Genomic DNA, 23,139 nt, shown 5'->3' on the forward strand with positions numbered 1-23,139 from the left:
AAGGAGGTGTGACAATCATTTAAAAGGTAAAGATAGTATGTGTCACCGATGTGGTATGAGAGGTCATTGGGCACGCATTTATCGTACGCTAGAACATTTTGTCCAACTTTATCAAGCCTCCCTCAAGAAAAAAGAAAATAATGTGGAGGCACACTTGACCTTTCAACATAATGATGATGAAGCAGGTCCCTCAAACAAATATGATTCTAAGGCACATCTTGCATATAAAGATGATGATTTTGAAGGCCTAACAAATATTACTCATTTAGAAGTTGGAGACTTCTTTGAGGATATTGACTGAAGAACTAATCATCTTACTGGGGAATGAAGCTATAAAAGTTGTTATTTTTATGTTTGCAACTAGTTTGTTTTTCTTGAGTGTATTTTCCTAATGCATCACGTGTTGCTAGTTTCTACATTCCTAATGTATTTCTTAATGTTTTTTTTTCCTGCTTGTCTTTCATATTTCTTATGATGTATTTTTTGTCTTTTTTTTTATGAAGAATATGAAAATTCCCCAGTCTCCAATTGGACTCAAGATTAATAAAGATGATATATGTCTTTTGGATAGTGCTATAACACACACTATTTTAAAAGATAAGAGATATTTCTCTTATTTGGTAATGAAAGAAGCGAATGTTAATACAATATCCAGTAGTACAAGATTAATTGAAGGTTCTGGAATAGCCAATTTATTACTACCATGAGAAACAAATTTGGTTATTGATGAAGCACTATATTGTAGTGAATCTCAAAGAAACTTATTAAGTTTCAAAGATATTCGCCAAAATGGCTATCATATTGAGACTACAAATGATAAAAAGATTGAATATCTTTATATTACTACAATAATGTCCGGTAAGAAATATGTGCTTGAAATATTACCTGCTCTTTCCTCCGGCTTATACTACACAAGTATTAGTAGGATTGAAACACATGCCGTAGTAAACGAAAAGTTTACTAATCAAGATAATTTTATTATCTGGCATGACCGGTTAGGCCCTCCTGGTTCTAATATGATGCGTAAAATAATTGAGAATTCACATGGACATGCAATGACGAATCAGAAGATTCTTCAATTTAAGGAATTCTCTTGTGCTGCATGTTCTCAAGGAAAATTAATTATTAGACCATCAACTATTAAAGTTAGGATGGAATCTCCTGCATTTCTGGAACGTATACAGGGTGATATATGCGGGCTCATTCACCCTCCATGTAGACCATTCAAATATTATATGGTTTTGGTAGATGCATCTACAAGATGGTCACATGTGTGCTTACTATCAACTCGCAATATGACATTTGCGAGATTGTTGGCTCAAATAATAAAGCTAAGAGCACAATTTCCAGATTATGCAATTAAGACAATTCGTCTTGATAATGCTGGTGAGTTTACATCCCAAGCCTTTAATGATTATTGTATTTCAACTGGGATAACAATTGAGCATCCGGTTGCTCATGTTTATATATAAAATGGTCTAGCAGAATCATTGATCAAACACCTCCAATTAATTGCTAGACCAATGCTTATGAGAACAAAACTTCCCATTTCAGTATGGGGTCATGCTATTTTGCACGCAACAGCACTTGTGCGGATAAGGTCCACAAGTTATCATAAAGTCTCCCTATTGCAATTGGCTTTTGGTGAAGAGCCAAATATTTCCCATCTTAGGATCTTTGGTTGTGTGATATATATATTCCAATTGCTCCACCACAACGCACAAAGATGGGTCCTCAAAGAAGGTTTGGGATATATGTTGGATATGAATCTCCTTCTATTATAAAATATCTAGAGCCGATGACTGGAGATTTATTTACGGCAAGATTTTCTGATTGCCATTTTGATGAATCAGTATATCCAACTTTAGGGGGAGAAAATATGCAGCTGAAAAAGAAGATAGATTGGAATACATTATCATTGTCTCATTAAGATCCTCGAACAAATCAATGTAAATAAGAGGTTCAAAAGATTATTCATTTACAAAATATTGCAAATCAATTGTCAGATGCATTCACTGACCTACCAAGGGTGACTAAGTCACATATTCCAGCTGCTAATGCTCCAATTCGAGTTGATATCCCGGCAGGATAATTAATTAAAGCAAATGAGTCTAAGCCATGCTTGAAACGTGGTAGACCAATCGGTTCTAAAGATAAAAATCCTCGAAGAAGAAAAGGAGCAAGTGATCAAAGTGAACATAACACAGAGGTAGTGGCTCAAGAAGAGCCCCAAGACGTAACAAATGATAAGACCTTAGGGGAGGTCCAGGTACCTAAAAATAATGAGAATGAAGAGATATCAATAAGTTACGTCTCAACATGAAAACGATGGAACCGAAATAATATTGTTATCGATAACATTTTTGCTTATAATGTTGTTGTTGAAATAATGCAACAAGATGAGGATCTTGAACCAAACTCTATCAATAAATGTAGACAGAGAAATGATTGGACAAAATGGAAAGACGCTATCTAGGCATAGTTAACTTCACTTGGAAAACGTGAAGTCTTCGGACCCATAGTTCAAACACCTAAAGTCATAAAGCCAGTAGGGTATAAATGGGTTTTTGTGCGAAAACGAAATGATAAAAATGAAGTCGTTAGATATAAAGCACGACTTGTGGCACAAGGGTTTTCCCAAAGGCCTGGAATTGATTATATGGAGACATATTCTCCTGTAGTGGATGCTATCACCTTCAGGTATCTCATAAATATGGCAGTGCAAGAAAAACTTGATATGCATCTAATGGATGTTGTTACAGCCTATTTGTATGGATCATTAGACAACGAAATTTTTATGAAAGTACCTGAGGGATTTAAAGTGCCAGAAACATATAAAAGTTTTCGAGAAACTTGTTCAATAAAGCTTCAGAAATATTTATACAGATTGAAACAATCAGGTCGTATGTGGTACAATCACCTGAGTGAATACCTATTGAAACAAGGGTACACGAATGATCCAATTTGTCCTTGTGTCTTTATAAAAAGGTCTGGATCTGAATTTGTTATAATCATCGTGTATGTTTATGATTTAAATATCACTGGAACTCCTGGGGAGCTTTCAAAAACAGTAGACTGTTTGAAGAAAGAATTTGAAATGAAAGATCTTGGAAAGACAAAATTTTGTCTTGGTCTACAAATTAAGTATATGAAATATGGAATATTTGTTCATCAATCAACATACACCAAAAAGATTTTAAAGCAATTATATATGGATAAAGCACATCCATTGAGTACCCCGATGGTTGTGAGATCACTTGATATAAAGAAAGATCCATTCCGACCTCATGAAAATGATAAAGAGCTTCTTGGTGCCGAAGTACCATATCTTAGTGCAATTGGGGCATTAATGTATCTTGCCAATAATTCCTGACCAGATATAGCTTTCTCAGTAAGCTTATTGGCAAGATTTAGTTCTTCGCCAACACAAAGACACTGGAATGGTATTAAACATATATTCATATACCTCCAAGGGACCATTGATATGGGTTTATTTTATTCAAATGAATCCAAGCCATCATTGATTGGTTATGCAGATGCAAGATATTTGTCTGATCCACACAAAGGTCGATCTCAGACAGGCTATTTATTTACAAGTGGAGGTACAGCCATATCATGGCGTTCGACAAAACAAACTATGTTTGCTACTTCTTCAAATCATGCAGAGCTAATAGCCATTCATGAAGCAAGTCGAGAATGCGTTTGGTTGAGATCTATAACTCAACACATTCAGCAAACATGTGGTCTTTCTTCGAAAGAGAATATTCCAACAATATTGTATGAAGACAATGCTGCATGCATAGCTCAATTGAAAGGAGGATATATCAAAGGAGATAGAACAAAACACATTTCACCGAAATTCTTTTTCACTCATGATCTTCAGAAGAATGGTGAAATAGATGTACAACAAGTTCGTTCAAGTGATAATTTGGCTGATCTGTTCACTAAGGAATTACCAACCTCAATATTTGAAAAGATGATATATAAGATTGGAATGCGTCGTCTTCGAGACATTAAGTGATTTTTCATCGGGGGGAGTAACTACACGCTGCACTCTTTTCCTTAACCAAGGTTTTGTCCCACTAGATTTTCCTGCTAAGGGTTTTAATGAGGCAGCAAGCAATGCATATTATAAATAACTATGTACATTCCAATATATTTTTTGTAAGTTTTTAATGAGGCACATTATCTTACATGGACATCCAAGGGGGAGTGTTATGAATAGTTTGTACATTGGATGCTACTTTGGATGCTACATTGGATGCTATATTGGATGTCCATGTTGTGAATAACTTAAAGATTAAATTTCCTACTTTATGTCCATCATCTTTACTTTTTATGCCTATAAAAGGCCATGTAATTGCAATGGAAAGATACACCAAAGTGAAAGAAGAAAACACTTCTCCATTCATTCTATCTCTTTTTATTTACATTTTACTGTATTGCTTTTATTTTATAACAAATTTGAAGATATCTATATTAAAATATACTATGTCTTAATCCTTTTTAGTTTTCTCTAAATCTGTGTATGACACTTGACTTAATATCAAGTTTGACTACCATCCTTTTAATGTAACATAAATACTGACAATAATCAAACAATTTATCTTTCTTCTTAGGTAAAATGGCCTCCTGGACCAATTGCTAATCCGGTAAATAAATCTATATTTTTTTTCATTTGAACACCTCAACTTGACAATATAAATACTAATAAACACATTCAATCGAGCGTGTATATCAATTGCGCTTACATGTCAAACACGTCATATGCTAGACCATTTATTGTTTGACACGTGTTATTTGTGGACTCCACTTTTAAAATTAATTTATCAAATTTCATTTTACTTTTACTTTCTTCTCCACTCAAACACTCCACCCTCCCCCCCCGACCAGTAAGAACAAAATTGTTACTACCACTTTATGTTTTACCGCAAATACGAATAAGTCTTATTCTTCTACATTTTCACCCAAAACAACTCTGTCATGACCCCAAACCGACCCGGTCGTGATGGCGCCTCTCGTGAAGACAAGGTCAGCCGACACAACACCCGTATTAACCCTTTAATCATTAAGAGTCATTTTTTTAAGCCTTTAATTAAACAATATCTCATAACATAAGTCTGAATGAACAGTGCGAAAATAACATACAAGCCCGAAATCGGGGTGTCACTAGCCATGAGCATCTACCAAGGTCTGAATACTACAAAAAAACAATCAAAATGTACTAAGTACAGAAATGAAATGTGAGGAAGGAAGCAGTGTTGCGAACGTCATGCAGCCATCTTGCTAATCCTGATGACTCCGCGTTTGAGCAACCAACACCCGCTACCGGGTTCTGAAATACCCGAATCTACACACGAGGTGCAGGGAGTAATGTGAGTACTCCAACCCAGTAAGTAATAAGAGTAAATAAAGACTGAGTAGTAGGAAATAATGAATCCACATTTGTGTTAAACTCAATAAGCACACAGGCTACTAAATCATAATATGAGTCAATCGCCTCCTTTAAATCCAGCTTTTGGTAAAAATCATTTAAAATGCCTTCCGACAGATTCAGTGGGGGTTCAATACCATTTTAATAAAAGAACTGAAAACCATAATCGGCCCCTCGGGCAAAACATAGTTCGTAAACAGCCTCTCGGGCAAAACAGGAGTCATAAACACCTTCTAACAAGAAAATCTCAGCGGAATTAACAAAAGCCAAATCAGTGATTAAGTTCTGAACATCTCATAAACCCCAGCTTAAATGAAAGTTGTTTAAAGACATTTATCTAACATTTTTGACAGAAGCTCAGTATAAAGATGAGTGAAAACAGTCATTAAATCAACATATTCGATAGAAACTCACTCTAAAGAGAAGTGAAAATCAATAAGTTCATAATTAGGCCCCTCAGGCAAACATCACTCATGTGCATGTATATATCTATCGCCCCTCGGGCTAGCCTCTCAGTCACTCGTGACTCAACTCCTACCAATCAGCGCTCACGCTCAATAGATACCATATAGTAACCGTTGCGGAGTGCAGCCCGATCCATATATCGATGTGGCATGCAGCCCGATCCATATATATAGTCGACTACGCTCACGGGGGTGTGCAGACTCCGGAAGGGCTCCTACAGCCCAAGCGCTATATCGCTGCGGCATGCAGCCCGATCTATATATATATATATATATATATATATATATATATATTGTTGCTGCATGCAGCCCGATCCATAGATATATAATCCTCATAACCAGGCCTTCAGCCTCTCTCAGTCATTAACCTCACAATTAAATTCTCAGTCTATCTCAGTCATCAACTTCACAATCAGATCCTCGGTCTATCTGAGTCATCAACTCATGATCACTCGGACCATCGGTAAAACAGGGAACCCTGCCCAAACAGTTTTTCACATTTTTAAGAAATATAGTGATAAAACCCGATTTAAACAGTAACCAGGTAAAACATGACTGAGGATATGCTTTCAAAACAAATAGAGTGAGGAAAAATAGTAAAAATGTCCTTAAGGGTCTCAACAGGTCGGCACAAGGCCCCAAACATGGCATACAACCCAAAATATATATCAATCTCTAGAACATGGAATATCATAAGATTTCAAATCATATACACGACTTAACAGTCGTACGGGACAGACCAAGTCACAATCCCCAACCATGCACAACTCCACGCTCATCATCTAGCGTGTGTGTCACCTCAAAGTAACACAACGATGTGAAATCCGGGGTTTCAAACCCTCAGGACAGTATTTACAATCATTACTTACCTCGAACCGGCTAAATCTCCAGCTCGCGGAGCCTTAGCCCCTCAAATCGGCCTCCACGCGCGCCGAATCTATCCAAAATCAGAATGAATGCGTCACAATATGCCAAGGGAACAAAGCCCAAGTGAAAACAATTGAAAAATACCAAAAATCCCGAAATTAGCAAAACCCGAGCCCCGGTCCCACTTCTCGAAACTCAAAAATTTTCATATCAATAGATTCCTTATCTCCCCACGAGTTCATACATATCAAAAGTTCTCAAATCCGACTCCAAATGGTCCTTCAAATCCCAAATCAAAAGTCCAATTTCTCAAGCCCTAATTCTTCAATTTTAGGCATAGTTTTGATGATTTTCTAGGTGGAATTCACAATATAATCGAGTTTTTAGTCCGAAATGCTTGCCTCCAATCGTTTCCCCTTGAATCCCTCTTCAATCTCCTTCAAAAATCTCTCAAAATGAGCAACTATGGGTGAAAATAGACCCACATTCGCGAACAAGACGACTTAAAAACATTCTGCCCAGCTCTGACTTTTACTTAATCACGATCGCGGGAAATCCTTCGCGATCGCGAAGCACAAATACTCAGATCCCAAAATTCACTCTGCGTGATCGCGTATATACTCAGGCGATGCCCAAAGTTTTACAACTACGCGATCGCGAATGAGACCACGCGACCGCGATTCACAGAAACATAAACTTACGCGATCGCAGCCCTAACTATACGAACGTGAAGAGCAACCTGGATGCCCCCTGAAATAACTCTACGCGATCGCTAGCCTCCTCACGCGATCGCGAAGAGGAAAGACCTGCAACAGAACTGAAGCTAAAACCTGCAATTTTTGATATGCAAATTTGATCCGATTAACCACCCGAAACTCACCCGAGGCCCCCGGGACCTCAACCAAAGGAACCAATATATCCTAAAACCTTATTCAAACTTGTTCCAATCATCAAAACACCTCAAACAACATCAAATCACCCAAAACACATCGGATTCAAACCAAACTTTCTAAAATCTTTCGAATTACGCTTTTGATCAAAAACCCAACCAAACCATGTCCGAATGACCTGAAATTTTGCACACGCATCCCAAATAACACAACGGAACTACTGCAACTTCCGAAATTTTATTCTGGCCTCTATATCAAAATCTCACCTATCAACCGGAAAACGCCGAAATCTCAATTTAGCCAATTCAAGTCTAAACCTTCCACGGACTTCCAAAATGCATTTCTATTACGCTCTTAAGTCCCAAATCACCTAACGGAGCTAACCAAATCATAAAAATCCCGATCCGAGATCATATACAAACAAGTCAAATCTTGGTCAAACCTTTCAAATTTTAAACTTTAAACTGGGAACTGTTCTTCCAAGTTCATTCTCATTACCCTGAAAACCAAAATCAACGATTAACATAAGTCATAATACATCACACGGGGCAAGTCATGCCCGAGAACTGGCGATCAAAAGGGCAAAAGCTGAAAACGATCGGTCGGGTCGTTACAAACTCTCTCTTTAATCTTTGCTTATAGTTATTGCATTATCTATTACTTAATAATGTTATATTCATGTGACCTTATTAGCTTACCAATTAACTTGATATCTTGCTTATTACCCTTTTGATAAACATATATAAATATAAAAAAATTTATTCCTAAAATTTAATTTATTTTGCACTTTTATCCTTTGGCTTGGAACTCTATTTTCATTTAAATCTTTCAATAATATTTTTTAGTATTATTTAATTATTTAATATACTTATACTTAATTAATTCAAAGTATAAATAGTCTCACACTATCTCTATTTTCCTCTTTATACATCCTCTTGCCTACTATGAATTTTTAATTAGTTTTTTACATTAATATTTTACCAATAAACAAAATATATAGTATCACATTTTATTTTAAGTTATAACTTTGAATTAGTTTAAAAAATTAATAGATAATTTTTTTATTATTATATATTAAATCTATTGAATTTTATTATAATTATTTTTTGTATCACGTGTAATTAAATTTTCTTTCTTTTTTAACGTTAGGTTATAAATAGACTTTAATTTTCGTTCATAAAATTACCCACACAAGATATTTATTTTTTATATCCTTAGTTTAAATTTGTTATCCAATTTTTAGTTTTTTATCTAGTAAAACTTTAATTTTGTAGTCCTATCCATAGTTTGAGCGTTCACCATAATTTTAATCTAAATCTCAAGTTCAAATCGTCTTTCCCTTCTATTTCTAATATTAAATATTTTTAAATTTTTGATTATTGATATTAAGTTACCTAATATATAGTATTTTATTTTCTTATGTGGATTTCATTAACATGCCTCTTTATTTTATATCATAATCTATTTATATCCTTTAATATTATTATATAAATCGATGTATGATTTTTAATCTTGAAATAAATATTTATTTTATTTAAAATTAATACCCAAAATTATCAAATTGTTTAAATTTAATAATAGTATTTTTAAGCATTATATATTTACTTTATTTTATTTTTTAAACTAATTCTTAGTATAAATAACCTCACATTATCTCTAATTTATTAATATTTTAATTTTTTTAAATTTTTTAATCTATTAAACTTCAGTTATGTGGCCTTATCCACATCATGGCCATTTTTTTATCATAGTTAAAAAACCTTTTTTTATATCAAATTTAAATAAGTTTTATCCTTTTTTGTTCTTTATGATAGAAATTTTGATTTTCTCTCTCTTTGTTTCTCATTTTGCTATTGTATATTCAATACTTAATATTATTAACGTTGTCATATGCTTTTTATTAGTTTACTTGAATTTAATACCCACTTTTATCACATTCATTCTAATATAATACAAATAATAAATAAAAATTATTTCAATAGTAACTTTGACTCTATTGCTTATATTCTTAAATAGTATGAATTTTCTTATCATATTAAAAAAAAGTCCCATCTCAAATTCAAATATATCATATTAATATTTTGATTTTTTTAAATTTTTTAATCTATTAAACTTCAGTTATGTGGCCTTATCCACATCATGGCCATTTTTTTATCGTACTTAAAAAACCTTTTTTATATCAAATTTAAATAAGTTTTATCCTTTTTTGTTTTTTATGATAGAAATTTTGATTTTTTTCTCTCTTTGTTTCTCATTTTGCTATTGTATATTCAATACTTAATATTATTAACGTTGTCATATGCTTTTTATTAGTTTACTTGAATTTGATACCTACTTTTATCACATTCATTCTAATATAATACAAAAAATAAATAAAAATTATTTCAATAGTAACTTTGACTCTATTGCTCATATTCTTAAATAGTATGAATTTTCTTATCATATTAAAAAAAAAAGTCCCATCTCAAATTCAAATATATTTTATTCTTCTATTTTCTCCATTGGACCACATTTCCAAAAATTATCTTATACTTTCAAACTTAACCTAGCAATACTCAATTCAAATATTAATCGTAAAAACTCTAATTGTTGCAACAATATTTTCACTATTATTTTAAGAAATATTTATTTATGTATAAAATATTTATTGTCCGAATTGTCAATATTAATATAACCTCATTATATATATATATAATTATTTTTCCTACCATAATTGATATACACAAAATTTAATTAAAGATGCCTATAGTAATGTATATTGTTCACAAATAAGATCAGATACAAAGCTTGTACTAAATAAAAAATTATTATTCCAACTTAAAATTAATGTGTAAGATACAAAATAAAAATCTAATTAATCTTTCTCAAAAAAAAGATATATACCATAACTGAATTATACACAAATTTTAATTAAAGATACCTACAGTAATGAATATTGCACCCAAATAAGGTCAGATACAAAGTTTATACTAAATAAAGAATTACTATTTCAACTTAAAATTAATGTGTAAGATACAAAATGAAAATTCCATTGATTCTTTCTCAAAAAAGGATACCTACCATAAGTGAATTATGCATAAAATGTTAATTAAAGATACCTACAGTAATGTATATTGTACTAAAATAAGGTCAGTTACAAAGCTTGATCAATTAATTAAAATTTACCCCTACCATAATTTATTTCGTCCCTACCATAATTATACAAAAAAATGTTAACTAAATTATACTACAAATAGAGATTTGTATCATAATTAAAAAATAATTCTTATTGAACTACTACTTCCATTAATTATGTTTCCATTTATAATTCAAATTATTTATGTTGTCTTTAAATTGCCAAATGACTTCGTTTTAGCATGTCACTTGGCTTAACCACATGCTTCACTACTCTCCTTTTAATATAACTAGTATTAGTACCCGCGCTATGCGCGGACAAATCATTTCAAATTGTGATGTAGGTTGTTTGAATCATATACAAATAACCTTAAAATATAAACCTCTCAGATAAAAATTATATAACAAGAGAATTTAATTATGAAGCCGGATATGAAATTATTGTTCAAATCTCGTAGTGAGCAACCAATCTTTTTAATATATATTTGTAGCAACCTAACCCCTTGATTTTGGTACTTGCATTTCGTTCCACTATCGATATTAATGAATACTAAACATGTCATATTGTGATCTATCTTGTTCGAGTACATTAGATCATATTATTTTAATAAAATTCTTACTATCACTTTATTTTTATCTGGAAGTCAAATATGACTTATTCATCACATTATTTTTACGTAAATTCTTTTTGTTTTTGTTCTTTTCTTGTAGTTATTGTATTATTTAATATTTAATATTAGTATACTATCATATAATTTTTTATTAGCTTATAATTAAATTAATGTCTTGCTTATTATCCTGTTAATAGTATTTAATAAAAATAAATGTTTTATTCTTGAAATTTGATATATTTTTATGTTTTTATCCTCTTATTCATAATATTTTAATCATTTAAATTTATCAGTAATATTGTTAAAGATAATTTCATTATTTTATTTTACCTATTTTTAAATTAATTTAAAGTATAAGTATCCTCTCACTACCTCCATTTTTTTATATACGTTCTCTTCTCTACAATAAATTTTAATTAGTTATATATTAATGTTTTACCTATAACCAAAATAATGTCATGTTTTGTTTTAAATTGTAACTTTTAATTAATATAAAATATTAACATATAAGTTATTTGATTATCATGTTCCAAATGTATTGAGTTCTCTTATAATTAATTTTGTATTAGATGCAGTTAAATTTTATTTCTTTTTAGCTATAAGATACAATTCAATTTTTAATTTTCATTAGTAAGATTACCAATATTAGAAATTTATTTTATATTTTTAAAATTTTATTTAATCATAGAAAAAAATTCTTAATTTTTTGAACACATTATTTCTAAATATTGTAATAATATTTTTAATGTGATTTTATTTATTTACGTAATATTTTCAAAAACAAAAAAAATCTTATCTCAAATTCAAATAATTCTTATCATTTAATTTTCTAAACTGGACCGCATTTTCAAAAAATTATGCTATGCGTTCAAACTCAAACTAACTACACTGTATTCAGATATTAATCATATTAAAATAAATTCATAATTGTGTAAACATATTAAATCTAAATGTTGTAGTAATATTTTCACTCTCATTTAATTTCTTTAAATAATTTTTCTTTCTTTTTTAGTTGTAATATACAAATTTAATTTTTGTAAAATTACCTATATTAGAACTTTATTTTGTAATTTAAAAATTTATTTTTTATTATTGTTTTATTTTTCATAAATAAGACTTCAATTTTATGGTATTATCCATAATTTGAAAATTTGCATCATAGTGTTAAGAACATTCTAATCTCAAATTCAAATAGTCTTTTCTTTTTATTTCTAATAATTTAACGTAATTTTGCTATTTTTTTAATCTAATATATAGTCTTATTACGTTCTATGTAGTTTTTTATTAACTTGTAACTTTATTTAATATCTTTATGAACTACTTTTATTTAATAATATAAGATAAATATATAATTTTTTAATTATAAAATAAATATTTATTTTGTTTTAAAAATATTGCTTGAAAATTTTAAATTATTTAAAATTTAATAATATTTTTAAGTATTGTATATTTACTTTATTTTATTTTATAAACTTGTGGTTTATAAATGTCCTTACATTATCTCTAATTTATTTTTAATGTTCAATATTTTTAGTTATTGATTTTACTATTAGACTTGAGTTATGTGGACTTATATTATGACTTTTCTTATCATAATATAAAAGCTTTCTTATCTCAAATTTAAATAAGTTTTACCCTTTTTCCTATGATAAAAAATCTGAATTTTTATTTTTTTTCTATTTATTCTTTATTTTTCATTTTATATTATTCAATACCGAATATAATTACATTGTCATGTGAATTTTTATTATCATGTTTGAATTTAATATCTATTTTTACCAACTCGTTCTAATATAATATAGATATAAATTAAAAAACTTTCTCATCTCAAATTCAAATAATTTGTATCATTCTATTTTCTTAATTGAACCATAGTTTTAAAAAATTATGTTATGCTTTCAAACTTAAACTAATTGAACTCAATTCAAATATTAATCATAAAAAATATTTTCTTAATTATTTTAACACATTATATCTAAATATTGTAGTAATATTTACGTATAAAATATTCATTTGCACGATTTATCAATATTAATATGAATTTATTATTCTTGCTATTAAAATATCTTTTGCTGATGATTTAATTTTTCTCTTACCTTATAAATAATTTATATACTTTATGTAAGATCTTATTTTACTGCTTGAATTTATTTAAATTTTAAACTCAATAAATATTTAAATATCTTAAGTAAATTTTAGTTTTATTTTATATTTTAACTTACTCCAAAGTATAATCATAGATTATCTCAATTTACATCTTTATATATTTTTATTTTTTTATTACAGTTTTTAATTAATTTTTCACCTCCATATTTCTAGCTAATATAGAAGAAAATCTATGAGTGGATCAATATATAGATATAGATATAGATATAGATATAGATATAGATATAAATTAATATATATATATATATATATATATATATATATATATATATATATATATATATATATATATATATATATATATATATATATATATATTAGATTTGTCTAAGATCTATTTAGATTATGTATAAGATTTATTAAACTACTTCCATTAATTATGTTTCTATATATAATTTCTAATTATTAATGATGTTCTAAAATTGCCAAGTGGCTTTATTTTAGCTTGACACTTGGCTTAACCACAATGCATACTACTCTCCTTTTAATATAATATAAATATAGATTAAAGATACCTATATTGTACCAAAATAAGGTAAGTTACAAAGCTTGATCAATTAATTAAAATTTCTCCCTACCATAATTTATTTCGTCCCTACCATAATTATACAAAAAATGGTAACTAAATTATACTACTAATAGAGATTTGTATCATACTTAAAAAATAATTCTTATTGAACTACTACTTCCATTAATTATGTTTTTATTTATAATTTAATTTTTTTATGTTGTCTTTAAATTGTCAAATGACTTCATTTTAGCATGTCACTTGGCTTAACCACATGCTTCACTACTCTCCTTTTAATATAATATAGATTTACTAGTCTTATGTTACAGGCGTTGCGTGTGTATCCTATCTAAGTGGATTATTTTGTTAAAAATAACTTAATCATCATGCCAAGTAAACCAAATAGTTCAAAAATATTTTATTTGGGGGGTGATAATTCCCATATATTTTTTATTTTTAAAATATTTCCATTTATAGTTTTCAATTCCTATGAAAATACTCATTTATATATGCTGCATATTCAATTGATTTTGGTTTCTAGAAACAATTCTTCATTTTGTATTTAAAGAAATACCACCTTAGTAAAATTTTAATAAGCAATCAGTGAGTAGGGACTTAATTGTATATGCTATAATTGATTTATTGGGGAATAAATATTAATTGATAAGTAATTCTCACCAACTATAGGTTCTCATATGATACAAACTTTTAGGAAAGTTGTTAATTAACCAAAATTCAAAGGAATGCCAAGATTTTGCTAATATACCAAAACTTAGAGTAGCAATTTTCAGCTGACTTAAAAAAGGTTTATCAATATTTTTATAGGAATTTGTGCTTTTAAAATAATATAGTTTAGATAAATATAAAAAATTAATAAATATAGAAAGTGTTTTGTTGATTAATTTATTTTTAAAATACATAATTGAATTTCTAAAGAATTAATTTATTGTACATCTATAAATTTATAAAGTTTAATCATTGTTTACTTATTTATCCTCCTTTATATATCTATATATATATTTTTTTTTTAAAACGAGTAACAATTATCATTCATGGACATGCTCTCTCGATCTATGCAAGATAATGTACTATTTTTTCATGGATTCTAATTGACCAACACCTAACATTTATTAATTCTTTTATGAAAATAAAGGACTCCTAAACCTAAAAGAAATTAAAAGTGAGAAAATTTTAATGTAATTCATGTGTTATTTTTTTATTTTTACAAATATGTTTATATTATATAGTTCAAATAAGAAAGAATTTAATCCACAAAGTTTAGTTGATTTTAAGTCGAAAATATTAAAATATAATTAGATGTCTATTCCTAAATATTAGAAATATAATTAAAACACTATTTTGTTCGGTGTGGAATCGATATTACAAGAGACAATCTAATTTATAATTTGTTTAAGACAGGAAATTTGGCTGGAATTTATCAATCATACCACATAGGAAAAAATAATATTATTTAATAAGGCTTAGATCAGATGTCTAACTAATTTTCTGTTATGAACCGTATTTGTCCAAATAACCTATATATAATTTATAAATAAATCAGATATGAAATCAGCTAAATCCAAAATATGAAACAAAAATTATATGAAAATTAACATAAGTTTGTGAGATATCAAATATAAAATAAGCCAAGCTAAATCAAAAATATAAAACAAAGAATTATATAAAAATTTAAAAAAGTTTGTAAGATAAAGAACACATAAATTTAATTACATTCCAGACCAAAACCATTATCGAAAAGAAGCTTTCTAGATGATGGCTTACAACACACTAATCTTGTAACAGATGCCTACAAACACCATATACAAATTAAAGACAGTGTATAATACAAATTGCTTTTGTATTATATTTAAAGTTCTAATAAAATACGTGAATACAAAATTCAACTATTAATATAATGTTTACAAATGCGTAAATACAAAATTCAACTACTAATACAAATAAGTGCATGCAAAATTCAACTACTAATACAAAGTTTACAAGTTGAATGTAAAATTTAACTATTAATATAAATACGTAATACAAAGCTTCTTGCTCTAAGAAAGAGAAAGCAAAATCATTAGTTTTGTGCTGCTCGAACAAGAATTACTTTAAGGATGAAACCTAGAAGGAGACTAAATATAGTTGGAGTTGAACAAAAATCTTTTCTAGTGTGTAATTGATTTGAACGAAAAGTTTTCCTATTATGTGGTGTACGATTTTTTTAGATTGTTAATATTAGGAAAATAATTAATTATGGAAATAATTAGATGACCATTCCTTAATGGTAGAGAATTAATTATATGACTATTTTTAAATATTAAAAAATAATCAAATGACTATTTTTGTCCAGTATAAACTTTATTTTTGAAGGGTAAAAAAGATGAACGAAATTTCGCTAAGGGATTTCGTGCTTTTAATATAATATAAATTATTATTTTCCTAATTGCCAAAAAAGTTTAATCCAAAATTATTGTACTCACGCGCGCTAATTATGTGAGCTTCACACACATTGTTCATGTCACCTATGTTCTTGCCACATAAGCGTTATCAATGGTCAAAGGTGTTTACTAGTTCACATATGTACGAGTTGAGGTGTTCAAATGGAAAATTGTAAGTTTATTTACCGGGTTGACAATTGGGTGCAAGTTTAAGTGGCCAGGAGGCCATTTTTCCTTCTTCTTATTTGTACATACTTCAACCTAATATCATTTGTAAATATTGAAATATTATTTAATTACAAATCAATATGTGAAATCAATAATTTGTCATTTAAAGAGTATTTCAAATGAAATTGGTTTTTATTAACAAAATTTTCAATCTTTTTCTAAGTGAAATTCTATCCAAAAATGTAACGACCCGATCGGTCATTTTGAGAATTTTTACTTCGCTCGATAGTTTGGGAGCACAAGTAGCTATGTATGATGTATTAAGACTTGTGTGCAAAATTTGAGTTCATTCCGAGTTGATTTGATATGTTTCGGCGCGAGTTTTTGGAAGTAGAAAGTTTATTAAATTTGATTTGAGGTGCGTTTCGTCTTTTCGATTTGTTATACGTGATTTCAGGCCTCGAGTGGATCCCTATTTTGTTATAGGACTTGTTGGTATGTTCGTACGGGGTCCCGAGGGGCTCAGGTGAGTTTCAAATAGGTTTAGGTTGTGTTGCGCTCGTTTTTCTTATGTTTCGACGTCGTTTCTTCAAGCATAAATGGTACCACATTAAACAAATGAGTTCCTATTTTTGTTTTGATTGAAGCATTAGATCCGTAATTAAGGATCCATAGAAAATAGAATCATCAAATTTGAACATCGTATGAGGATTTTATGGTCATTTTGCTAAGAATTGGGCTGCCCGATTTTTTAGATTAATTACGAAATTGCCATTAACTTCGTATTTAAAAATTTGCACTATTTTCAAATATTCAAACCAACATATCTCCTTTATTATAAGGCCAAATGTAGTGATTCAAAAACCTAACTTGACTAAAATTTCACAAGGAATTCATTGGAGGCATCAAAACGGGTTTCGAGAATATTTTGCATGCAAAAGCAGAACAGCTGGGCAAAAATACTTAATATCATAAGTTTATTCATTTGTTCATATTTTGAGTTGGGGAGCTCGGATTTGGACAATTTTTGGAGGTGATTTTCACTATATAGATTGGGGTAAGTATTCTATACTCGATTTTGGTTAATTTCATAAATCCATCTTCGTTTTAGGCATTTGATTGATGATTTCAAAGTGAAATTTGGAGGTTTTGTTTAAAATTTCATAAAGTGATTTTTTGAGTTTTGAATATAAATTCGGTGTCGAATTTGAGTGAAACTAGTATGGTTGGGCTCGTAATTGAATGAGTATTCGGATTTTGTAAATTTTATCGGGTTCCGAGGTGTGGCCCCAGGGTGTTGACTTTTTACAATTTGTATAAGGACCATAGCTTTGTTAATTGAAATTATTTTCTGTCACAACCCAAAATCTAACCATGGTCATGATGGCGCCTATCGTGTTACAAGGCAAGCCTATTCCCAAAATATTACTACTAATTTGATTATAAGAATTTAATAAAACATTTTCAATAATTTAATTCCTGATAAACTAAACCAACTCTATATAAATAATATAAAATACGGAAACGAGTCCCTAACATCGGGGTGTCACTAAGTCATGAGCGTCTCAAACTATGAACTAAGATATATCAACTGTCTAACTGTCCAAAATAAGAAATGACAAAAGGAGTAACAAGGTCCTGCTGAATTAGCAGCTACCTTGCAATGTCCATAGATCAACGATCGCCTCGCTCTAACTCACTTAGATCTGCACATAAAGTGAAGGGTGTAGTATGAGTACAACCACCTCAGTAGTAACAAAAATAACTAAGGAACTGAGCAGTAGTGACGAGCTAAGTAAAATAGTCCAATTATTTATTTTCACAATTTAAAAATAAACAGAAATAAACAGGTAAATTTCATAATTCAGTAAATGCCACAAAGAAATTAACAGGTAAATGCAGCAGCAGCAAAAGTAAATGCAACCTCACAACAATGTCACTCCATCACTCATCACTCACACTTAGCATTCAACACTCAACACTCAATACACTCTGCGCTCACTGAAGGTGTCTACAGATTCCGGAGGGGCTCCAAAAGCCCAAGCGCTAAGCACGGACAACTCACGTGCTACTATTTCAATACCTGGATCTGCACGGTCAACTCACGTGCTACGCGGACAACTCACGCGCTATGGTATCAATACTTGGACCCGCACGGTCAACTCACGTGCTACGCGGATAACTCACGTGCTATGATATTAATATCCTCACAACCAGACCCTCGGCCTCACTCAGTCATGTACCTCACTAGCCTCACCATCATCAACAAATAAGGGGACACAACCCACATCAAGTATCACAACATATTAGCAAATAATAGAGACTGAGGTAAACATGTAAATAATTTCTGTGACTGAGTATAAATAATGTGAGCATGAATAAATCCTAAGCATGATCTCTAACATGAAGGCAAACAAGTCTCAATCCCTCGAGGTATACACTCACACGCCCGTCACCTAGCGTGGGTATCACCTCCAAACAATCATATGACGTCAAATTCTCCGGGTTTATACCCTCAAAGCCAGAGTTAAAACTGTTACTTACCTCAACAACTTAAAATCTTACTTCGGGATGCCCTAGTCTCTGGACTCGGTCTCCAAAAGCTTCGAGTCAAACCAAAATCAGAATAATACTATCAACATAGTCTAAAGAATCGAATACCACAGTAAAAACTACATAAATATTCCAAAATCCGAAATCGGCCAAAATCCGGCCCCGGGCCCACGTCTCAAAATCAGTCAAAAATGACAGAATAATAAACCTCGTCCTCTCCTGAGTCTAACCATATAAAATTTATCAAAATCATACTCCATTTGGTCCCTCAAATCTCTACCTAAAACTCTCCAAAACTCAAGCTCTAACTTCCTCAATTTCACTTTGAAATTATCAATCAAATCCCAAAAATGAAGATGGATTCATGAAATATAATCAAAATCGAGTAGAGAACACTTACACCAATCCTTATGGTGAAAATCGCCTCCAAAATCACCCAAATCTGAGCTCCCAACACAAAATATGATCGAATGAACAAACCCTTATTTTATATATTTTTCTGTCAGCTATTCTGCCTCGTTTCTTGTGCCAAATGATCCTGAAACTTGCTTTTGATGCATCCAATGGATTTCTTGTGAAATTCTAGTTAAGTTAGGCTTTTGAATCACTCAATTTGACCTTATAATGAATGAGATATGTTGGTTTCAATATTTGCAAATAGTGCAGATTTTTAAATAAGCCGTCAGTGGCAATTTCGTAATTAATTTGAAAATTTTGGCTACCTAATTCTTAGTAAAATGATCATAAAATCTTCATACGATTTCTAAATTCAGCCATTCTTTTTGCTACGAGTCCATAATTACGATACGAATCTAATGTTTCAATCAAAAAAGAAATCGGAGCTCGTTTGCTCAATATGATATCATTTATGCTTGAAGAAACGACGTCTAAACATAAGAAAAACGAGCGCAACACAACCCAAACCTATCCGAAACTCACCCGAGGCTCTCGGGACCTCAACCAATAATTCCAATAAGTCATATATCACTACTCGAACTTAGTCGAACCTCCGGAATACCCAAAACAACACCAAAACACCAAATCAACCTCGAATTCAAGCCTAAGAACTTCTAAACTTCCAACTTTCGCCAATCCAAACCTAATTCTACCACAGACCTCCAAATTACATTTCATACACACTCCTAAGACTAAAATCATCCAACGAAGCTAATCGAATCATAAAAATCCAAATCCGAATTCGTTTACTCATAAGTCAACTTCCGGTTGACATTTCTAACTCAGCTGTCTAACTAAGAGACTAAGTGTTCATTTCACTCCAAAACTATTCCGAACCCAAACCTACCAACTCGATACAACTGAACAACATATAAATAAGCATAGATGGGGGAAATGGGGTTATAACTCTCAGAACGAACGACCGGATCATTACATTTTTTCTTGCATTGTTTGATGTATTTAAGTCTTCTTTGGCTACATTGGGTTGAGCGATGGTGAATTGGTAAAGGAAAATCTAAATTGAGTATTGAGTTGGCCGAATTGAGGTAAGTATCTTGCCTAACCTTGTGTGGGGGAAACCACCCCTTAGGAATTGAGTCAATTGTGCTATCCTAATATGTGAAAGTTGTGTACGCAAGGTGATGAGTGGGTACACAATTTATATGTGGTGTTGACCGGTTAGATTGTCTAGTCTTTTTTCATGCCTTTGATCAAATTGTCATAATATGTGATATCTTGTTGATTAGGCTATAGTTACATGCTCTATATGATGTTGTTAGCATTTATTTATCTCATGTTCGTTGTTTGGCCTTATTTGAACTTATTACCTTTCTTGTTGTTTTGTTACTACTTAATTGTGAGTTCCTCTATGACTCTATGCATATATGCTACTTGACTAAATTGTTGTGATTACCTGTATAGTTATCACGTGCCTTACATGTCTTGTTGTTTTTGTAAAGATTGTTGTATTCTTTTGATTTTTACGCAATTCTCTTGTTGTCGTGTACTCATACTTGGGTCATCACTTATTTTAAAAGTCCATTATGTGTTCCAAGGCTTTAAAAACCTCCTTTTGTCTAACCTCGAGTTGTGTGTGCAGTCCAGGCGTATATCCGGAAAGCTTTTATGTAGAAATTTGAGAAAAATACTAATTTTGCCTTTAAAATTGAATTTAAGTTGACTTCAGTCAATATTTTTGGGTAAACGGATCCGGACCCGTGATTTGACGGTCCCGGAAGATCCGTAAAAAAATATGGGACTCGGGCGTGTTCCAGAATTGAATTCCGAGGTCCCTAGCCCGAGAAATGAATTTTTTAAAGAAATTATTTAACTGAAATAATAAGAGTTTTTGGAAATTTAAGTATGTTTGAATTTGATGGTATCGGGCCCGTATTTTGGTTCTGGAGCTCGGTACATGTTTAATACGATATATAAGTTGTGCCTGTAAAATAAGGTAAGAAACGAAATTCATATGACGTGAATCGGACCCTCGGTTGTGAAAATGGAACTTTAAGAGTTCTTGAGATTTTTCTTTGATTTTGATGCTAAACTTGTAGTTCTAGGTGTTATTTTAGCGATTTGATCGCACAAGTAAGCCCATATAATATTTTTGGGTTAGTATGCATGTTTGATTTGGAGCCCCGAGGGCTTGGGTGAGTTTCAGATGGGGTTCAGGATGTTTGGGACTTAGAATTTCTGTTGTCATAGCTGTTGCTGGTGCTCAGATTAATTGTGCATCTCGTTCGCATTACCCTAGTCGCGAACGCGTAGAGTTAAATAGTTGAGGGGTCATTTTCTTCTTCACGAACGCAGAGCTCAGGACGCGAACACGAAGCTCTTGTGGGTTACCCTTCGTGAACGTGTTCTGTACCACGGGAATGCACAAAGTTAATGGGTCTGGGGAGGGGAGCTCGATCTGTTCTATGCGAATGCTGCCATTTGACCGCGAACGCAAAGGCCTGAGGAGCGAAAGCACTGCAAACATGGGCCACCCAGGGCGAACGTGAATGCCATTTGGGCCTAACCCATCGCGAACGCGGCAGGACCATCGCGAACGCGATGAAGGCCTGCCCAGTCCTTTTTTTTAAAAAACAGTAGCAAAACGGGAATTTAGCCCACAACTTCATATTTTCCAAACTAGAGAGCATTGAGGCGATTTTCAAGAGGCAAGTTCTTCCCCAAAGTACTGGTATATGATTCTAAACCTTTTTCTTTCAATTCCCCTTTGCATTTCATCAATCTTCATCAAAAAATCTAGGGTTCTTATGGTAGAAATTAGGAATTTGGGTAGAGTTAGGGGTTTTAGAATAATTGGAATTTAGACCTCGTTTTGGGGTCGGATTTTGAAACTTATTTCATATTCGGGCTTGTAGGTGAATGGATGATCGGGTTTTGGTCCGAATCTTGAGTTTTGGCCAAGTTGGCCCGGGGTCAATTTTTGATTTTTTGGGAAAAATAATAGAAAACCTATAATTTAGCATTGTGGTTGAATTCTTTAGTATTTATTGATGTTGTTAAATTAATTTGGGTTAGATACAAGTAAATTGGAGGCAAAATCTAAAGGGGAAGCGGTGCTTGAGGCTTGAGTTTGGCCATGGAAGTCGAGGTAAGTGTTTGACCTAACCTTAGCATGAGGGAATATGTGTTGTGTCTTATATTCTATGTGTTAGTGTCGAGTGCGACGTATAGGTGAGGTGACGAGTATCTATACGTTGGTGTAAAGCATGCCCGTGAGTCTTTTATTTGGATTTGTTGTGATTTTATTATGTATTTATCATGCTTAACTTGATGGTTAGCAATTGTGGTACAAGATTTATGATGAGTTCTTAGTAATTGGCAATTTTCGAGTATTGGCTCAGGTTGAGGTTATTTTGTGAAGTAACTGTTGAAACTGGATTGGTTATAGTTGATTCCCTTACCGGGATGTTATTGTTATGAGATTGTTTCCCTTGTCGGGATGTCATTGCTTG

Source organism: Nicotiana sylvestris, chromosome 9 (assembly GCF_000393655.2).
Source record: "Nicotiana sylvestris chromosome 9, ASM39365v2, whole genome shotgun sequence".
NCBI lineage: Eukaryota > Viridiplantae > Streptophyta > Magnoliopsida > Solanales > Solanaceae > Nicotiana > Nicotiana sylvestris.